Here is a 7564-nt window from a genome sequence, read left to right as displayed (position 1 = left end):
TTTGGGTCGTAATGCCTACCACTTTGGACGCAACCCCCAAGCGAAAGCCACTCTCTCAAAGGACACTAAACAAACAAGGTCACTCCTCGAGGACCCTATGGCAAAGCAGACAGCCACAACCACCACTATCAGAAACAAGTGGTCAACAAGGACATACTGACTCTTGGCTAACCATAAGGCAAAGACACTACATGGTTATGACAATGAAGCCAACATATATCACTTGTTCAAAGGTACCAAATACGCCACCACAGACCATAAATAACACATTATACACTTGCAAGGACAACTATTTTCACTAAGTCCGCTCTCAAACAATCTTTGGGAAAAACAACATCATAAATACTTGCAACATCATTGATTGAAAATTAAATAAAACACTTTTTCCAGCAGTCACATTATTCAATTTCCAAATCAATATTCCATTAGAAATGAAATCCACATTAAACATTCAACCAAATAAAAACATGAATTACAAACAAGCATTTTAATTCATTTCTAGAATATACCCAAATTAACCAATTTGAATTCTTAATTCATGCCTTGATTTCCATTGATAAATTTATTAACCACATAATAAAAATCACATGAAAACCGCCTTTTATTTTTATTAAATACAAAATCCATTCTAAAATATATTTCATTTAACACCAAAATCCACTCTAAAATATATTTCATTTATTAAAAATTAACTTTATAGCACTAACTGGTTTGAACTGGTAAAGTACATGGTGATGCAGGGGTTAAACCAACCCGCAATAATGTCGCTGCAAGGGGTCGCAGGCACTACCTGCTGGTAGTACTGCTGCCGACTAGTAGCAGGCACTACCGACTAGTAGCCCTACTACCGACCAATAGCAGGTACTACCATCCGGTAGCACTGCTACCAACCGGTAGCAGTGACTACCAACCGGTAGCGCTGCTACCTGCGGGCAGTAGAGACTACCGACCCACGTGGTGGGACTATCACGCCATGAGGTGAGGTAAGGTAAGGTTAAGAAAACAAATAAAAATATATGCCACCCAAGGCATTAAAATCAACACTCCACCCAATCATTTAAACAAGAAAATGATTCATTTCCGGAATATTTCATGGGCACACACATACACAGTGCCAAATCCAATTTTTTCAAATGGATATTTACCAGCAAGGTAAAAGATGAAATAAAGTCCCACAAGAACCCCAAATCTAGGCAACATGAAACTAGAAAGCACATAGTAAGCTAAATCTAGTTCATTCTTTCCAAATAGAAGAGGTAAAACAAGAAATTGATTTTCAAGATCAAACACATAGCAGATAGAGAAATGAACCATTTCCTTCCTAAATGCAACCATATGATATAGATTCATAAAATCAACAACAATAAACACTCTTTCTTCCATTCCAATCATTCCACAAGCATCTACAGGAAGATTTGCACAATTTCCAAGCAGAGGAAGCAAACTGAAAGTTTCAAATAACTAATTAAAAAGAAGAAGAGAACCTCATACCTTGAAGCAATAGCAAGCAAAGAGATGAAGAATTTCCAGTCTTGCAAATCAGGTCGAATTTCCAGTTCATCGAGGAAGTTTTCCAGATCCTCAAGGAAGTTTTCTAGATTTTCTCTCCAAAAATCCCTCTCTTCCTTCCTCCTGTGAATCTTAGGAATAGCATGAAAATTCTCTTTTAACCTAAACTTTCTAGGTTAAAAAGTTATTCCATCCAATCGGATTTAAATATTTAAAAAGTAAAACAATCAGATTTACTCCTTTTTCAAAAATAATTCTTTTCCAACAATTAAAATGAAAAAGTCAAATGAAAAAGTAAAAAGGAAAGTTTTTATTAATTTCTATAACCAAAAATAATTTCTTTCAACACAATCATTTAACATTTAAATGGCTAGGCAATTATTTATTTCCTTCCAAAATATACCAATGCACCATACAAAATAAATAAGCCATTTAACCATTTAGTCTAGCAATTCATTAGTTAATTAAATCAATAATCACAGAGCATAATAATCAACTAATTATGCCAACGTAAGAAAGCATCATCTATTTAAATTCTATAACCATTTAAATAAATGAAAACACGCAAAACCAAGAATGACCTAATGACGACTCTCAAATGACCAAACCAAGGCATCATGACTCGCATACCAGCTAGACGGGACAAGACAACCGACTGGCAACACTCACACGAGTGTAACTGTGGGTCAAGCTAGGGTACAACAACTATCTCCTCCACTCCTATCAGATATATAAGGCATGCTCAGACCTGTGAAACCAAGTGGAGTCAATACCCCGTACTTACCCAGTACTAGTACCTATAATGTCCCACACCACAAGAATCCATTCATTCATATAGACAAATATATATATATATATATATATATATATATATATATATATATATATATATATATATATATATATACAGACATGACACACATACCGATGAAGGAGAATTGTGACGCTCCCTATCTCACTGGAGTGAGTGAAGGAAAATCATCCCCTTGCATCCCAATACACTTGCAAACATGCAACATATAAATAACGCATAGCAATATAAGGTAAAAGTGTCAGTCTATGATAATGATACATAAAATAACATTAAACATAAGCACTAAGATACTGCATAAAATCATACACCACATATCCAGATAAAGCATGAAATAACATCGCATAACATCTAAATCAATATACAATAATGTTCCACTGAACAACCACAAAAGTAAATCAAAATATACAAAAAGAGGCTGATCGAGGAGGGGTACTACAACAGGCTTGGTTAAGGACATTGAAAATGATTGTAGAGCTAGAGAATCCCTTTTGTGTGCACTTTTTGATCAACAAGTTATGGGACTAACTGAAAAATCAAATGCAAAGGCTGTATGGGATAAATTGGAGACTCTGAATGAAGGTGACCCTACTATTAAAATTGCTAAACTTGATGGTTACCATGTGAGATATGAGAACCTGAAGATGGAAGAAGATGAAAGAATTACTGCTTTTATGGAGAGAGTTAATGAAATTGTTCTGGGAATTCAGTGTTGTGGTGGATCTCTGAGCGAAGATGAAATAGTTTCTAAAGTATTGAGAGCTTTTCCACTGGCTTATAAAATGAAGGCTACTGCAATTAATGAGTTGAGAACAATGGAAAACCCCTCTGTTAATGGATATACCTTGGTTGAGAAGTTATCTTCTATTGAGCTTGAGGAATTTGGTTCTTCTGGAGTTGTAAAATTTGAACCTGATTTTCATGCATCTACATCATCTACTGACAAGAATGTTTGGAAAGCCTTATATGCTAAGGAACTAGAAGGAAAAAAGAAAGAAGATGAAGAGTTTGAGAAACTTGAAGCCCTATTTGCTAGAAGAATACCTAAAGGTCCAACAGGAAGTAAGTATGAAGGAAAATCACCTTTTAAATGTTTTGCATGTAATAAGATAGGTCATTTTGCATCCAAATGTCCTTAAAGGAATTCAAGATTTGAGGAAAGAGCTAGAAGATATTTTAGGCCTAACCATGCTTATCAAAACAAGCACAAGTACAAGAGGAACAAAGACAAAACATGTTACTATGCCGATGAGGAAGGTGTGACTGATTCCGATGATGAACCGACACAAGATTCAGCTAGTGGGTTTGGTAATGGAAAGGAATGGGTATTCTTGGCTATCAAGGAAGATGATCTGGTACCTGAAGAAAAGACCCTTGCTGCTAAAGTTGAAGAAAAGGATGAATGGGTGATAGACAGTGGATGTTCACATCATATGACTGGAGATAAAAGGAAGTTTCTATCTTTGCAAGAATTTGATGGCAGTTTGGTTAGATTTGGAGATGACAAAGCATGCATGATCAAGGGAAGAGGAATGATATCATTGGATGGTAAGAATGATACTGATAATGTTTGTTATGTTGAAGGTTTAAGGCATAATATTTTGAGCGTAGGACACTTGGTGGATAAGGGATTTCAGTTATAGTTCAAGGATGGAAAATGTAAGATTATCAACAGATCTGGATTGGAGATTGCAACCGGTACTCAGACTAAAGGTTACATATTTAATTTTAACTCCACTAAGATGACATGTTTGATTTCACAAATTGATGAGAGTTGGCTATGGCATAAGAGGTTGTGTCATGTGAATTTTGATTGCATTGTAAAGATAAGTTCTACTAAGGTAGTTAGAGATATACCTAATATTGTGAAGCCCTATAATCCGGTATGTAAGGTATGTAAAATGGGAAAGCAAGTCATAACTTCTTTAAGAGTATGCAAGAGAAATATAATGATGTTCTTGATCTTATTCATACTGATTTGTGTGGTCTTGCTAGAATCAAAAGTTTTCATTGTGATAAAAAATTTATGCTAATCATTGATGACTATTCTAGAATGATGTGGGTTACTTTTCTAAGGGAGAAATTTGAAGCATTCAAAAATTTTAAAATATTTAAAGATTTAGTTGAGACAAAGACATGATTGAATATTAAATGATTAAGGTCTGATTGGGGTGGATAATTCACATCCAGGGAATTTAACAATTATTGTGAAAAGAATGGGATAAGGAGACAGTTATCTGCACCCCAGAGACCTCAATAGAATGGAGTTGTGGAAAGGAAGAATATAACTATCTTGGATGTGGCTAGAACTATGATGATGGAAGCTAATCTGCCTCATATCTACTGGAGAGAAGTTGTGAGCACGAAGGTATACACATTCAAAAGAGTTCATATCAAAGGAGACATCGGTAAGACACCTTATGAGTTATGCTTTGGTCATACACCTACAGTTAAGTATTTCAAAATATTTGGTAGTAAATGCAATATCAAAAGAGATGATTCCATTGGAAAGTTTGATCCTATATTTGATGAAGGGATATTTATTGGTTATTCTAATGAAAATAAAGCATATAGATGTTATAACAAAAGATTGCTGAGAATTATGGAGAGCACTAATGTCAAGGTGGATGAGCTGAACATAAGTCAAATAAGACTTATGAGAGAGAACTGGCAATGGAAATGATCAAAACTAAACTGGTAGCACCTACATCGAAACAAAATGTTAAACCATTTACTCCAGTAGTATCATAAAATTCAACAATAACTAAAGATCAGAGCAGATGAACAAAAAATCAGAAGACTCCTAAGTATGTTAGGTTAAATAATTCAGAAGATCAAATCATTGGAGACAAGAATAAAGGAGTGATGACAAGAATAAGGTTGGTAGTTGTTGAGGTATGTTTAATTTCTCAAATTGAACTGGCATCAGTATTTGAAGCATGTAAAGATGAATGTTGGATAAAAGCTATGGAAGAGGAATTTGATCAGATAGAAAAGAATAATACATGGACTTTAGTTTCCCGACCTAAAAATAAGAATGTTATTGGGACTAAATGGGTTTTTAGGGATAATTGAATGAAGATGGACAAGTTATGAGGAATAAGGCTAGATTGGTTTTTAAAGGATATTCTCAGAAGGAAGGAATTGATTATGATGAGACTTTTGCTTCGGTAGCTAGGATTGAAGCTGTGAGATTATTTCTTTCTTATGCTGCCCATAAGAACTACAAGGTTTATCAGATGGATGTTAAGTGTGCATTTCTAAATGGAGATCTTGAAGAGGAAGTTTACATTGAGAAACCTAATGGATTTTCACTTTTAGATGACAAAGACATGATTTGCAAGTTAAGGAAAGCTTTATATGGATTGAAACAAGCCCCTAGAGCTTGGTATGCAAGATTGGATAAATATCTTTTGAAGCTTGGTTTCACTAAAGGTAATGATGACAATAATTTATATTATAAGATCACTGATGATGACATATTGATTGTTGAAGTCTTTGTTGATGTTATCATTTTTGGTGGTGAGGATAAGTTGTGTATGGAATTCTCTGATAATATGAATAATGAATTTGAGATGTCTATGATTGGGGAGATGAATTTTTTCTTAGGTTTGCAAATTACTCAGACTAATAAGGGGATTTTCATCTATCAAACTAAGTATGCTAGGGAGTTGTTGAAGAAATTTGGTATGGAAAATTCTAAACCGGTTGGTACTCCTATGGTTACAAGTGAGAAATTAACTAAGATAGATGCATCAACATCAATAAATCCTACAAGGTACAAGTCTATGATTGGAGGTTTGTTATATCTGACTCAAACTAGACCAGATATAATGAATGCAGTTTGTATTGTATCAAGATATCAGAGTGATCCTAGAGAGAATCATGAGAGTGCAGTGAAAAGGATATTCAGGTACTTGCAAGGAACAACTGAATATGGTTTGTGGTATCCTAGAAATGATAATTTCACACTATGTGCATATACAAATGTAGACTGGGCTAGAGATGTTGATGACCAGAAGAACATATTCAGTGGAGCTTTTTTTCTTGGAAAGAAACTTGTTTCATGGATCAACAAGAAGAATTCATGTACCTCTTTATCTACTATTGAAGCTGAGTATGTTGTTGCTGCTACTAACTATACACAAGTTTTATGGATGAAGCAAATGTTGAAGGATATAAGGGTGGATTGTAATGAACCGATAGTTATTCAGTGTGATAACTTTATTGCTATTGACATATCAAAGAATCCTGCATTTCATTCTAAGACAAAGCACATATCTATCAAGTATAACTTTTTGAAGGAGAAGGTGGAAGAAAATGAAGTCAGACTGGTTTATGTGAACACCAAAGTGCAAATTGCAGATATCTTCACTAAACCTGTGCCTAAGGAATCATTTGAGTACTTCAGAGATAGATTGGGGATTTCTGCTCCTCCGATAGAGACCGAAGTGATGTTTATTGGCATCAGTTCGATATGCATTTATAGAGCTACTATTCATTCTAAATTGATGTGTTGGTACTACTACTCAGGGGGAGTAGTTAATTGTGTGGTTCAGTGAATTTATGATTTTTCTTTGATGTTTATGTCAGATTTTTGGCATTGATATCAAAGGGGGAGAGATATATGTGAAAAGCAGAGCTTAACAGAGTATCATTCAATTTGAGATTAGAGCTTAACATGGATATAATTCAAAGGGGGAGTTTGTTAACTTCATTGTTTTTCACATCTAGTGTTGCCATCAATGCCAAAGGCAGAGATTGTTTGGAATTTCTTGGCACTTGTTTGTTTTTCACATCTAGTGTTGCCATCAATGCCAAAGGGGGAGATTGTTGGCAAATTGGAGGAATTGATTATGTGTTGCATTGATGTTTTGTTATTTATGGAAACACCGACTGTTTTGGTTGTTTACCAGTTTCCCGTAGGTTTTGGTAGAGCTGTTGGATTATGATATTGATCTGGTATGCTCCGGTACACTTCAATTTGTGGAATTGGTTCAGATTTGTTATTCATGCTATTCAGATGTCTATCATGATCAGTTGGTTTGGGATTTGATGACTCAAGAGCTATCATTTATTCTAGTAAGCCTTTTGGTCATCGGTAAGGGTTTTACCGACAGAGCTTTGTTGAAGACCTTTTGATGCACATGATAAGTGGTGTTGGTGCATCTTCTAGATGGCTTTCGAGATGGTGTTGGTTATCTTGTTCGTGTTCTTGCTGATCGATGGTGTTGGATTTGGGTC

The sequence above is a fragment of the Cryptomeria japonica genome, chromosome 11 (assembly GCF_030272615.1).
Source record: "Cryptomeria japonica chromosome 11, Sugi_1.0, whole genome shotgun sequence".
Lineage (NCBI taxonomy): Eukaryota > Viridiplantae > Streptophyta > Pinopsida > Cupressales > Cupressaceae > Cryptomeria > Cryptomeria japonica.
This window is presented reverse-complemented; position numbering follows the sequence as displayed.